General features: G+C 45.5%; 1 long non-coding RNA gene across 1 annotated transcript; it reads left to right on the top strand.

Annotated features, from left to right (window-relative positions):
* Positions 1 to 393: 393 nt before the first annotated feature.
* On the top strand, positions 394 to 12,710 carry LOC137864804 (uncharacterized). The gene is made up of 2 exons (XR_011101624.1): positions 394 to 490; positions 10,802 to 12,710. It is a non-coding gene; the product is annotated as an uncharacterized lncRNA (long non-coding RNA).
* The last annotated feature ends 1,571 nt before the right edge of the window (positions 12,711 to 14,281 follow it).

Genomic DNA, 14,281 nt, shown 5'->3' with positions numbered 1-14,281 from the left:
TGTACTCAGCCAGGCATGGGGCCTGCCTGGGTATTTTCCTCCATCAGGTGAAGCAGATGAAACAAATCAGATATACATGTATTCACAAATGCAAAATGGCATTTTTCTCCAGAACATCCATACGCTCCTGTATCCCCCCAAACTGGCTAACAGCTCTCAGTCCCATCTCCAGGGTTATCTTGTTGCTTTTTTTGCACTGTAAGTCACATTCTTGAACTAATTGACCCAATTAGCCAAGACTGTCCCATTTCTCACCCAACCCACACACCTGTAACCAGACCCAGGACATTCCTGCCCTGCCAGGTGCCCCTGGTTAGTAGCTTGGAGTGTCTTCAGGTCTCTCTTGTATAAAAGAAGAGGCTTAGGAGGGTATTGTTCTTTGGTCTGTGTGAACAGTAATTAGCATCCTCTTGTCCTCTAGGGTAGCAGCAGGAAGATTTGGGCTGTGATATCTGCTTCCAGACAGATTATGTTAGAAGGCAGCAAGGAGGTAAGATCTAAGAAGGTCTTTTCCAATTTCCTCATTCTAGTTAAGGAAACACTACTGAAAGCTGTTTGCTGTTTCTCAGTGCTATGTACTAACATGAAGCTAGCACACAGCATTGGAGAGGCTCATAAGTGCAGAATGATGCTGAGATCAATATTCAACTGAGTAACTGCCAGGAGGTATTCAAATGACCTTTCAGATCAAGAAGCACTCTGTGTGATGAAGCCAACCAGAAGGGACAGTTAGTGTGGACTGATTGGTACACCAGACTTTGTCTTAATTGTGCTAAGAGTTATTATTCCTGTGAGAGAATAAAATAGTAAAAAGGGATTGGGGGAAAAAAAAGTATATGTGGCCTCATGTACAGGTAAAAGAACAAAGTGAAATGGAAGGGATGAAGGGGAATCTTACAGGGATGTGACTCACCCCACAGAGTGGATGTGTATCTAGGCAATATATTGGCGATATATGCTTTAGAAAATAATCTTGTCTAAGATCCTGGCTCAGATGAACAGCAAGGGTGTTTCAAACTGAAAGATGATTTAAGAGGGCATAAAAAGAGCTGGCTTTGTGAGAAAGGACAGAAATGGGGTCAAAACAGTAGAGTTTAAATACCTCAGCCATGAGATGGAAAGTAAACAAATTGGGGAAGCAGCTCTTAATGATCAAGTGGTGAACTGGAAATAAAGTTACTTCCTCTGCTGTGATTTAGGGCTGCCTTATCATGCCCTGCTGTAGTAGGGGCTGTGTGTGCCTGGTGTAATAAAGCTGTCTTGCTCCTGGTCGCACAGTGAGGATCATGCTGTGTGGCTCTGTGGGCACCAGCAAACTGAAATGGAGAAAAACCGACTTCATAATAACTAAGCCATAAATAAAAGGCTTTCTATGCAGGAGTCCTTTTATTGAGGAATAGGCACACAGAGCATCTCCTTTGTCCTGGCTTTCAGCTGCAAGCTGTGATGACACTCTCAAAGCCCCCATAAACCCCAGAGTAGAAAAGCAGGGTCCCTGAATTGACTTTTAAGGGGGCTTTAAGTATCCGAGCCCAGCTGCTGCCCTCCTGCTCAGCTGCTGCAGAGCTTGGCCCCAACTATGTCACCTGAAGGTCCCTGGGCTTTTGTTTTCAAAAAAGATTTGTTTTCCTTGTTCCTCTGTGCAGCAAACCCAGCTGTGGAAATTCTGAAAAATTAACATCTTATCACATCTGTGCATATGAAAGCTCTTGGAAATACTCTCATCAGTATGCCACAGGCCAGCCACAAGCACTAATAGGCAGAAACAGCCAAATATGTTTTGCCCCTATTCCACCAACTGTGCTGTGTCAAAATATGCCAGCCTAGTGCCAGTTTTCCCTTGCATTTCAGACCTGCTGGAATCCCTGTGCAGAACACCATTGAGCATAACAGGGTAGATAGTCAAAAAAATAAATGTTTGCATAAATAGTCCATTAGGCTGCATCACACCACCCAGCATTTTTTTGCTTTTGTAAAAATCCCTGGGTAGCTCAGAACTCAAGATCTGAAATCTGTGCTTGTACTTCACAGAGGACAATCTTCTGTGATCAGAAAGAGCTGTTCTGAAAATTTATCTCCACAGTAGGCCCAATGGAAAAAGGCAGCCAACCTGCAGGACTAGATGCAGCAAGAAAGGGTGGATGAAGCTGGCTTTCCCTGTGCAGCCTGAGCCCCTGTGAGGGCATCCCCCAAAGAGCTTAGTTATTAGTCCTCCCATTCTTCTCTGCCCAGCCTGGTGTGGGTTTTATCACTGTTCTTAGTGTTTTGGTCCTGCAGCATTGAGCCTCACAGCTTATTTAAAGGTGATAGATTTTCTTCCTCCTCTAAGCAAATGCCACTTGATTTCATGAAACCAAACTGACCTTCTACCAAATAACCTCTTCACTGATGAGAAGGGAGGCACAAGGGATGCCCTTGGGTTAGGAGCCAGAGGACCCCGGTGCAGGAGGCTCTGGGCTGGGACTGCTCTGCGTCCCTTGGCAGGCAGGGGAGATGATCCAGCACAAGCAGAAAGCCAAACGGGAGAAGAAACCAGGACTTGCCAGGCACAAGTTGCTCAACATCATCATATTTCAATATTTATAGAATGCTGTTGCCTCTCAAATGTAAAATTGGGCTGTTATCTCCGTATGTGCAGATTTTCTACAAATGCAGATATACTTGCTTTGTACTATAACTCTTTCGGTCCCTTCCGCTATTTCTTTCCTAATCAAAGAAAATCTTTAAAAGCTTCTCTTCATTTTCCTCCTCCCATAATTAGGATGGATTTATTTTCCATTACATAAAATTCCAGACAATGCACCCCAAAAACACTGCAGTTTTGGGGTATGGCTTCCTCAGTGTGAGGATTTGAATGCCTCAGAGCCCTCACTGTGTCATAGCCAGGGAGCTTCCTGCCTTTACTGATTTATGACGTTTTTGACAGATCTACCACAGGTTAATGAGAATTTCCCCCAAAAAAGCTGAGTTTCTGAAAATCAGTTTCTAAAACAGGGACTACAGGGGAAAGTAAATTTGGCAGAAAAAGCTGTTGCCTTACTGTGCTCTAATCATCATTTCTGCAACTGCTGTCTTCAGGGATGCCTTTAAAAGATGGAAAGGGCCCTATTTCTGCCCCCAGGTAACCTCACTGAAACCAGAACAGCTTCACTGCTGGAAAAGCAAGTTTGAAGTGAAATAAGCACCACCCACCCCAAATCCACTTACCTGCCTGCTGATAAGGAACCTGATGTTTTTCCCACCCCCAGCCAAGGATTTTTGTCAGTTTTATGTAAAATTATGCGGATCTGCCCTCTGTTTTGTGATGTGGAAGATGTATCTTGGCTTAATTATTCACCCTGTGAAAACACATTTTACTCCAGGCAGATGGCTGCTGGCTGGGACAATTTCTCATTTTCTGGCAACCTTAAGACCTATAGGGACCATATGCCGTACCATATAGATTATGCTATGTCTGAGCAGCCCCAATCAATCTTCCCTTGCAGGAACAGACCTGATTTTAATAGCATCCCTGTCCTTGTTTTATCAGGGACTGTCAACAGCATAAAGAAATACCCTAATAAATAGTGATACATAAATACTGAAACCCAGTATTTACCACATTCAGTGCGCATTGCTGAGCTGTTCATCATCTGATGTTACTGGTGTTGCGTGGCAACTGGTGTTTAAAGGTTTGCTGACTCAAAGAGCCTCTGTACTGTAAAAGGTTCAGTGTATTTATTTGACAGCCTCTAGCTTCAATGGGTTCTTTTTCATCTTTATGTTTGGCTGATGTCTATAATGATTATGAAAACAATTTAATTTTGGTTTCCATAAAGCTGAGGATTTTAGAGTTTTTAATATTACTGGGGGGGGGGGGGAAAGATTTGAGTGTGTCAACAAAGAGGACTTGGTGTGTGTGTGCTGCTTTCCAAGTGTACTTGAGATCACCAGCCATGGCTTTGCATCCATCAGAGCGTGGCCTTTTCATGAGACCATGACTGGGTGAGATGAAACCCTGCGGTGTCACAGGTGGCTCCGCTTCACTGGGTCCTTTGCTGCCTTTCTGCAGTGGCAAGGAAAGAAAAAAAAAAATAATGGAAGTCAACCCAAGGGTTTGTCTAGTGGCTGCGTGTTGCAAGGCTGCTTTCCCAGCACCTGCTGATGTTCTGCTGCAAACAAAAGTCACTGTGGGGAAGGCTGTGAGATACCTTTTTATTTTTTTTTTTTTTTACTATAGTGAAAAGTACATTTGAATAGCATGTGGAGTTTCAAATTCCCAATCTGAATGTACCAAAATTCTGTGTAACAACATGGTATTTTTCTAAAAAAAGTACTCTGGAGACTCATGGTGATCCCAGTGCAAGAGGTGCTGTAGGTACAATGCTCAGATATGCCATGGGGCTTGGCAGCTGTTCAGTTTCAGTACGTTGCATTATATTATTAAATCCCAACACTGGCTAGCGACACATTTATTTATACCTATTAAAGGAATGAATATTTGATTGATATCAATTTCTAAAGTTTGTCCTTTGTTTCTGCATACTTTTGCTGAAGGATGTTAGTGATTTGCTGTCTGTATACTAAGATACTATGAGAGAGCCAGCCTGTGCTAAATCTTTGTTTATTCAGCCTCCTGTTCAGAGTTCAGATGTTAGCATCAAGGGAGTTTTCCATTGGTTTCAGCCAGTTTTAGCTAAAGCCTTTAGAGAGACAATAAACTCCACAATTTTGATGCAAGTAGCGTTTTGGAGGAGGTTTCCTCTAAGCTGGGAGATGAACGATCTTCTCAGGGGAGACAGGGAGCTGGAGGAGAAAGAATAATTTCTTCCTTTCCTGGAAAGCCACAGAGATGAAGGGTATTTTCTTGGTGGGAAAGCAATAGGGCTAACCGATCACTGCTGTCTTGTCCACATCACTAGAAAATTAAGTAGCAGCCACAGGTTAGTTTTCTCTGAATGTTTTGTAAAGGACATTGCAGCAGAACTTCAAAATGACTGGAAGAAAAATAAAGGGAAGATGCTGGACATGGTGGCAACTGGGAAACTGGGCTCGCTGTTGGCCTTTTCAAGTACTGCCAAGACATGCTTTGCCTCCTGCTGCCAGCTTGATGCATTGTCAAAGGGATGCCATGTTTAATTAATACTGCATGCAGAGGTTGCTGGAGAGGGCGCTGAGTTTTGTTTATTAAAAGAAGATTAGCTTTGCGAAGCAGGTATATTTTAATTAAAGGAAATGTTACCTTATGTTCCCTGTAGGCAGGGGAAGCAGTCACACCTGCATCATTTCTGTGGTTTTTTTTTCCACATCAGAATGCTGGGATGTTTTTTCTGCCAATAATGCTTTTTTTCTGGATTCACCCTTCAGTGTTGTTGTCTCTGATGTAAAGGGAGGTTGCCTATTGGAAACACCTGTCACTGCCTGAAGCCTTGACTAACACTGTGCTCAATGTCAGAGTTCCTGCAAAACCACAGAGTCAGGTGGGATTTGCCCAAGCCCCTCTCCCTTACCTGGATGCTCAGCAGTGACTTTGGCTGAGGGGACCAAAGAAGGGACCAAATGTCTCAGCTTCCATCACCTGCATCACAGCAAGATGCACGTTGAGCCAGAGAAGCATCCCCACACACAGCTCCCTGCTGTGCAAACCAAATGCTCCAGCATGAGGACGTGGTCTGCAATCCATGCTGACCAGAGCACTGCAGAAACCTCGGGACTGCCCAGCTCCTGGGCACCTTCTTGGCTCTGCATGGAGAAGAGCTTGTGACCTTTAATTTTCCTTTATGTCAACGAGGTGAGGAGATCAATGTAAATATTTCAGAGAAGAGAGCACATGTGGGAACTGATCACAGTTGTACTCCATGGGTTATTTTCCAGGGTTTCCATTCAGACAGGTTTTTAATCAGCAATAGTTTTTCCTTCAGACTTGTCAGTGCTGGCACAGCACCTGGTACAGAGGATCCCACTGCGAGGCACTGACATGAATAAAGGAAGAGGAGGTCAGGGATCTGCCAGGCAGCTTCATCACTATCTTCTTCAGACGCAATATTACTAGCCATTTTTGAGAGAAGAAATGACTTTTAATTATGCTGCATTATAACAGATAGTGCTCTTGCATCCTACATACACCTTGACAATACTTCATCATTAACCCACATAAAAGCACTCAAGCAAATGAAAAGGTTGCCATAGGCAACCTCCTTTCGACATGGCAACATTAATTGCAGGACTCCCTGAGTGGATCAGGGATTCCCTACCCATTAACTAACCACCTTGATGAGAAGGCAGCAGCAGTTAAAATTAAAGAACCGAGCTGAGCTTTGCCTTCAGAAGGTGGGGGGAAAAATGACTAAAATACCAAGCTTTAGCAATTGCAAATCATAAATGACTTTCTTTGTATGAGAAGAATGAGAATTGTTTTTCTAAAATGCAGCAGAATGAGTAGAAATTGTAATTCAGCAGATTAATTCCAATAGGGGCATAATTGATACTTAAACTCAAATAATAATCTTTTAATCTACATAACTTAAACTGTGATAATCTACAGGAGGGAGTTATTAACAATACTTTCCAACAGTTAGTCTTGATCAGGTTCTTATCCCTTCAAATAAATCTCTTTACAATAAATACATTATATTTTAGAAATTAATGTGTTCTTCCACTCGAGTTCATCCTCAGAAGATGACCAAATTCTGACAGATCTATAAAGCAAGCTACAGTCTCTTTATTGGAATCTGGCAAGGGATGACACTTATGTCATGGATGTGCTTTGTGCTGTCCCTGGGAAAATCATCTCATATTTCACCAAGCTATAGTCTCCAGAAAAATTGCTGTTTTCATACACTCAGTAAAGACTCGCTGGAACACTGCACAGAAATCCCTGAGGATCATCTCTGCAGTGAGCCCTGCTGGAAGGCTGCAGGCAGCCAGGGGCTTGCGGGATGGACCCAGGCAGCAGAAAGCCAACACCGAGACCTGCCCTGCTGCCCATGCTCCTCTTACTGATGTCCTGAAGGTGAAAGGAAAAGGAATCAGCAGCAGCAAGGGGAAGGAAAATGAGAAAGGAGCCAGACTTCCTTCAAGAGGGAAGTGAGCAGAATTCAGTAAAGGGGTGGGGGAATGCAGGACCAGTGGGAAAGGGGAGAAGGAGCCTTTGGAGATCCCTGGCAAGGCTTTTGGCCAGCAGTTAAGGTAGTAATTAATTCAAGACAGTGAAAAAGCCTTTACTTGCTGAGTTTTATCATTTCTGCTCTACAGCCTGCAAGTGCTTGTCCTTGAGCAGAGGCCGGGGGGAGAGGGGGGGAGGAGATGCTGCCCAACACAAGCCAAAGGGTCTGAGTTTACTCACGAAGTATTTGCTGTCAAAGGTATAGTTGCGTGATTTCCAGAGGTTTCTTTTCCCATCTGTTTGCAAAATGGGCTTTATAGGCCTCAGAGGAGCAGGGAAAACACCTGCCTGGACTTGCTCTGAGGTTCCTTGGGCTGATCTCTACTAGGGTGAATTTTTCAGTTTAAAAATGTGTCTGTGGGCAGCTGGAAGTGCAGCATGCATGAGTCTCTCGAGAAGATGCTGAACTCTTTCCTTTTGAATGCTTCCCCCATAGCAGTTGCCAACAAGAAGGAAGAAATCCATTATAAGCCAAATTTCTACAATGCTTTATAAGCTACTGATGAAATCCATGCTCGCTCCATTTTTTTTCCCCCTTCATCTTTCTAATTAAAATGCAAAATTAATCTTATTGGAATTAAAGCTGGGATTTTTTCCCTTGCTTAAAGTTGTTCTGGAATAAGGACACCCACATCTCCCTTCACATTATGCTAATTGCTAAATCAGCTTATTATTAGCTGCCCCTTGCTTTAATGAGAAGATTTTCATAGGGGTGGACAGGGCAGCTCAGCGTGCTGGTGAGGAGGCCTGAATGCCAGACCCACTGTGGGAGCATCTTCAGCTCCTCCTGTCAAAGCTGTAAGGAGTCTTTTGATTACAGGAAGGTCTCTGATGAACACCCTAGCTGTGTATCTGAGTAGAGAAAATACATTTATATGAGCATATACACTTATAAAGATAATTGCCTGGATTCTGCTGTAGAAATACCAGTGCCTTTCATCTAGCCACTGCTATCACATGAAGCACTTTTAAAGTGAGGGGCAAGCTTTCATGGAGCAGAAACCCTCTGGTGCCTGGAGAGCTGTTTGCAGGGGCTGGGCAGTGAGACATCCCCTCCCTGTGCAGGCACAGCCTTGTCTTGGTCTGATCTCAGCAGCTGGCTTCAGCCCCTGCTCTTCAGCCCCAGGCTTTGATGTTCACCCAGAGGAAGTGCAGAGCAGGGTGCAGTGACCCCAGCTGCAAAGCATGTTTCAAGCCTAGCATCACAGATTTGGCCCAAATTAGGCTTAATTTCACTTAAGTAAGGAATGCTGAAAAAGAATGAAAATTGATTTACTCAAAAGCTTTTTAAAATCTTGTTTTTATTATAAGCTTCTTGGGATTTCTGCCAGAAAAATACCACCAATGATTGTTTACACCCTTGCCCATACTGTGCTTCAGCATTAATAGCCCTTGAGATACTGAACTCACACAACAATCATCCTAATGGACTGTAACTTTCATTGCTAGTTAAAAAGCAAATATATATTTAAAAAAAAATAAAATCAATGTCTTATTGAAGTATATTTGGGCAGAGTTTTACTGGAATAAGTGAAAAATATCAGACATACACAGCTCTTTACTAATGCAACTACCTGCAATATTCCAAATTGTGGAATCCTTTTCTTGGTAATCAACTGTTAGCACAGGTAATCTGTTGTAATTTGCTCCAAGAGTGGAATAAGGTTTGTTTCAGAATTGTGGGCACCAGCCATGAGGCAGGTCCATCCTTTATGGACTTGACCACTTTCTCTCATGTTAGCCAGGTTAATTATCCTGTGGGATTTAATGAGAGTATTCGCCATCTGAGATACTGTGAAGGGCATAGTAGGAAGGGTGGAAAAAATCTTTTTTTTTCCTTGCTTTTTCTCAAGTCTGTAACGTGAAAACCTCTAAAGAATGAAAAATTAATATTTCCAGCTGATTTTTTGGCAAAGGTGAAGAGGAGGAGAGGTTTGGGTGACCAGCCAAAGGAAATAGGTTTGAGAGAAGGAAACATTTTCAAAATGTCATCAGCTAAACAGAGGAAACGAGTGAAAGAAAAAAAGCTGTACACAAGACAAAGAATAAAGGTTTTCAATCAAAATATCTCAGCATGAATAAGATACAACTGGATAACACAACTTTTTCACTTTTCATTGTTCTCCATAAAAATATTATAGGAACAATAAAAAGCAGAAGGGCAGCAAGTTTGGTGTGCTTTGCTTTGCCCAGAAATGCCCAATTTTCCCTCATTTTCTCTTGCCTCTGCCATGTCTTTGTGGGGCATCCCTGGGCACGTGCGACCAAGGCAGCCCCATCCTGCTCAGAGCTCTTCCCACTCACCTCCTGCCACACTGCACAGGGACCTGCTGGTGAAAGACAGAGGGAAAAGCCCTGTCTTGGCAAAACCCACGTAATGAAATACGACTGAACTAATGTGCCCAGCTTTCCAAATTCACACCTGTGAGCAGCCTCAGCCAGCACATCAGTTGGCAGCGCTGTATTAAGTGTTACTTCTCCAAATCGTGCAGCAAAAGGCCTTGTCGCTTCCGTTTCCTTCGTGGGTGCAATATTTGCTTTATAGTCACATCAAAGGCAGGAGGCAGTTTTCACTGTGTTCTGTTCTGCTCTTGGGCTGCTTACCCAGGGTTTCCACTGGTTTCAGGACTTGGAGGAAATGTGAGGGCTGGGGTGGGTGCAGGAGGGCGAGAGGTGGAACTGGCTCAGACAAGCTGGCTCTGTACCTCCAATTAGACCAGCTTTTAAAATCTTGCCTTGATTAAGCCTGGGGAATGGCCTTATACTCTGTAATTGCTGGCAGAGAGCCTGGGCACAGGCTGGTCCTCGACACACTGCTCTGAAGCCAGATTCACCTCCGCAATGGCTGGAGACCTCTAGCTGGGGTTGGGTTGGCCTTGCTTGGTGCTTTCTTGATCTGCTGGCTTCTTCACAACTTTGCCATTGAGAATAAAACCCAATGATTTGCTGGAAGAAGCCCCATAACTTTATTGCAAATGGGTCTGAACAGCCCCAGGCTTTCTGCAGGGGCACTGGGTCTGCTGGGCAGCAGTGCTGCACGCAGAAGTGCTGCTTTTATTTCCTCAGATTGACAAAATATTGTATGAAACAGCAGTGACAGAAACACGGCTCAGCTCCAGCAACCAACTGCACAAAAAAAAAAAAAAAAAATCCCTGTCCAGGACACGTCCATCAAAACCAGCCTCTAAAACCAATTTCCTGTCTTTTCCTTGTGCCAAGGCTGTAGCAGTAAGAAAGCTGTTGTAAAAGAACCCTTTCTTGACCTGCCAAACTGGGGAGATATAGCAAAGGTTATTATTTAAATGTAAAAGTAAAAGGAACCCTGCTGGGCAAAGGGCTGGATGATGGGGCTGGGCTGGAATGGCTTCATGGGCACGAGGAGGGCCAAAACTATAATCCCCGTTGCCAAGGCTAAATTATAACATCTCCGTTATTTTCTGTTTTGGTTGCTGTTCAGTACAAAAACAATACTCCCTCAGTTGTTAACATTTCCTACTAATGAATTCGTGTTTCTCCTGTGGAAGGTGGTAGGTGTTATGTGTGCAGCTAGCGCTTGATTAATATGAACATTCAGGCAGGACTTGAACCCAACCTCGGAGGAGGGAGGGCGGCTCTATCCATAAATACCTCATCCTCTTTCATTCTGTGCACTGGCAGGGGCTGGAAGCACCAAAATGCCCAAGGAAAAATGTTTTTAAGACCTCTCCAACCTGCCCAGATGCACCGAGCAGGAGGAACTCACCAGAAATGCTGTCTGCATTTAATTTCCAGCCTGGTTTTGCGAATCCCTGTGGCAGAACCACAATTCAAGGAGCAGCCTGGCCATGTCAGGTGCTCAGCTCACACCAAGAGGGAGTAGGGACAGACGGACAGCGGAGGGGGCACACGGAGACTGAAACAAGCCGCAGGCCCCATGCCAGCAGCAGTGCCAACAGCAAGATCCCAATTCACCCCTGGGCTGAGGATTAAGACAGACAAACAGCAGAGGGGACACTATTTGTCCCCCATCTGCAGATGAGGTGAGACTGTGACACAGGTTTGGGGCCACTCCAACCTCCCCTTCCTAGGGGACCCCACAGGACCCCCCTCACGATGCTCATCACACCTCCCTTTCGTGGTTTACAGTGTAAATGCCTTAATCTGCGCCAGCCATCCAAAACCTCCGTGAATGGAGAGAAACAGGCACCCATGAGGGTGATTCATCTTGTCCTTATGGAGCTGTCTAAAATAGGTCAATGAATCACGCTCTAAAAATGCCTTTTTCTCCTACAAACCAGCAAGGGAGTTTCAAGGATGAGCTCAGATGTAGATGCCTACCTTGTGGACATCTGAGGATGCGTTTGCCATCCTACCTCTCTATTTCTTCTTTCTGCGTGGGCTGGCCCAGGGAAGGCATTTCAGAAACCTGCAGGGAAGGAGTAGCTTTTATTTGGAGAGGGCCTACCAGTCTGATGCAGGATCCCAGTGTCTCCAGTCATCTCCCACAGATGGTGACACCCTTCCACCAGGGCACCGAGGCTCGCTGGTCCATCTTCAGGCTTTTTCCAGCAGCACACCAAAGTTTCTGCCAGGTACAGATGGTGGCTGGAGCTTGCAGCCAGCAGGCAGCAGCACCCAGAGGACTCACAGTCTGTGCCACTCTCACAAATACTGATGGTTGGCAAAGCGTGGCCTCAGGTGAGCGGGTGGATCACTGAACAACCACCTGCACCTACATGCACCGATAGGGTTACAGCTTTTATTCTGACTGAGCCTAGACCCCACAAACCTTGTGAAAGGCCCTCACCCTGATCATCACTTTTCCTTCAGCCTATCCAAGGTCTCTGCCAACAGGGCACAGGATCCTGAAGCTGCCCCCAGCTTCTTTGCAGACTCTGTTCAGTTCCTGGCATTGATCCTGGTCACATTTCTGGCTACAGCCGTTCAGCCAGATCACCCACCTGAGATTCCTGCTCCATCCCGAGTCCAAAGTCAACTCTCATTTAAACCTGATTTTTCTCGATGCTATCAGCACCACACAATGCTCAGTTTGTGAAGTTCTTGCCGGGTGCAGCCAGGGCCAGAGACGCTGCTCAGGTTGGGGCCTTCAGTTTCACTCTCCCCACTGACAGGGCAGTGGAAACACGTGGTTGAGAATCACACAGTTCAGAAAGAGAAAAGGGAATTTCTCAGCAAAATTTGCAGGTTTTGCCTTCTGCCCTGACAGTTACAGAAGCTCATACCAGACTCATCTATATCAATCCCGCTCGCTCTCCCTGCTCTGTCACAACCACCATTAATCTCCGCCAACACCGATGCACTGAGCAGACACCCGGAGCTTCCCTCTAATGAATTGCACGGGAAGGGTGGAGATGGGTCAGCCCTTTCCATGAACAAGAACAGTCAAGGGCATCACAAACATATGAAAGCAATCTGCTTATGGCCTCGTTGCTCCAGCCTGCCTGGAAAGCTGCCACTTTGCCTGTTCTGAATTTGCTACCTCGCATCTCAGACTCTACAACCTCGGGCACGTGAGTCAAGTCTTGTGGTGGCAGAAGTCAGCTGAAGGCACCTACCTGGCTCTGTATTTCACTGTAACTGCCTTTCCGAAGGCAAACAGGGAACACTTCTCATATCAAGGTCTAGGTGATGTCCATACGTAGACAATCACAACGCAATCAGGCTACAAGCCAGCGTGGTACCAAGGAGGAGAAGGTCATTCCAAGGGGTCTCTTGGGCAGACTGGCAAATAAACAGCAGGCACTTGATAATATAGCCAGTGTGCTCCTCTGCTCTTGAAAAACCTCTAACAGGTATAAATTATTCTACCTGCACTGGCTTCAGTGGAGTGTCAGAGCTGAAACCTTATTACAATGTTTATTCATTTATGTTCGGAGTTTAGTCAATCCAGACATCTGTCTTTAACACAGCATATTAACGAGACTGCCAATGGCTCCGAGTTTAATTTTATGCATACATGAAAAGCGTAACTTCAGTCGTGCCACACACTCCTGATTTACAGACAAAATGAATAGCAGCTCTACCAGTTTACAGCCGCCTGATTGATGCTGTGATGTCTGTAACATAAAATTAAATGGAAGGGCATTATCTGCAGGAGGATGGCTGGGCAGCGCCGTCCGGGGCTGGCAGTGGGAGCAGGCTGGGCATCCTGCCGTGGCAGCCCTCAGACCGAGCAGAGCCTTCTCTCTGGGCTGCTTCACCTCCTCCTCTGCACATCTTGGATCGCTCAAGTGCTTGTTTGTAAGCGCATCAGAGCACGGTTATGATTATCAGCTCGGCTTGCTTGCTCAGCCGCTGTATCTGCTTATCAGAGAGTCATCTCCTGCAGGTGATTAGGGGATTACCGCCCGGCACTGCTCCCTGCACCTCTCCTGCTATGAGCACCTCGTGGAGGTTGGCAGCTGATTGTGCTCTGGGAAGCTTCACAGGGATCCCTGGGGCCACTTCGCAGCAGGGGACACCAACCTGCTGCCTCTGGTCACATGGAGCCATTTCCCTTCCACCTCAGTGCGCAGATTAATGCAATAATGGGATGCTCGGGGAAGGCAGGCGAGGTTCAACCATGGGAATGTGAAAGCATCGGTACCTTTAATTTTTAATTGCTTCTCATCAGCTGGCATCGGGGAGGATGAAGTTTCCTGAAATTTTAATTGGCAAACCCATTGACCCATTTCCTTCTGCGTCCCTGGGTGGCAGCACAGGGAGCGCGCTGGGCTGGCAGGAGGACGTGCATCACACCAGAACTGGAGGTCTGGGGCTGAGAAAAACCCAAACCCTGAGGACATCTGGCAACTAGAAAGCACTTGTTTTGCAAGGGCCAACAGCAGTTTTTCCTGCTGATTCTTGGTAGATCTCTTCAGTCACAGAGACACAGAGACATCAGGGGGACAGAGCTGTGGACACTGCCTTGACAGCAATGGACCTTCTATTGTCATTGCAGAAATCACTCAAGGATGGCTTCCCCCAACAGGTCCAATCCTCCCAGTGAGCCCAGAGTCACTGGAGCATTTTCTGATGAACCCACAAACTGGAAAAGAAATGTAAAATGGAGCAAATCAGAGAGAAAAGTGTTCTCAAACTCAAAACCAAGCAAGCCAAGCCTTCCAAAGAGGGTCAGTTTTGATGAAATTTGGTGAA

The sequence above is a fragment of the Anas acuta genome, chromosome 15 (genome assembly GCF_963932015.1).
Source record: "Anas acuta chromosome 15, bAnaAcu1.1, whole genome shotgun sequence".
Classification (NCBI taxonomy): Eukaryota; Metazoa; Chordata; class Aves; order Anseriformes; family Anatidae; genus Anas; species Anas acuta.
The sequence above is the reverse complement of the archived record's forward strand: the minus strand, read 5'-3'. Positions and strand labels throughout refer to the sequence as shown.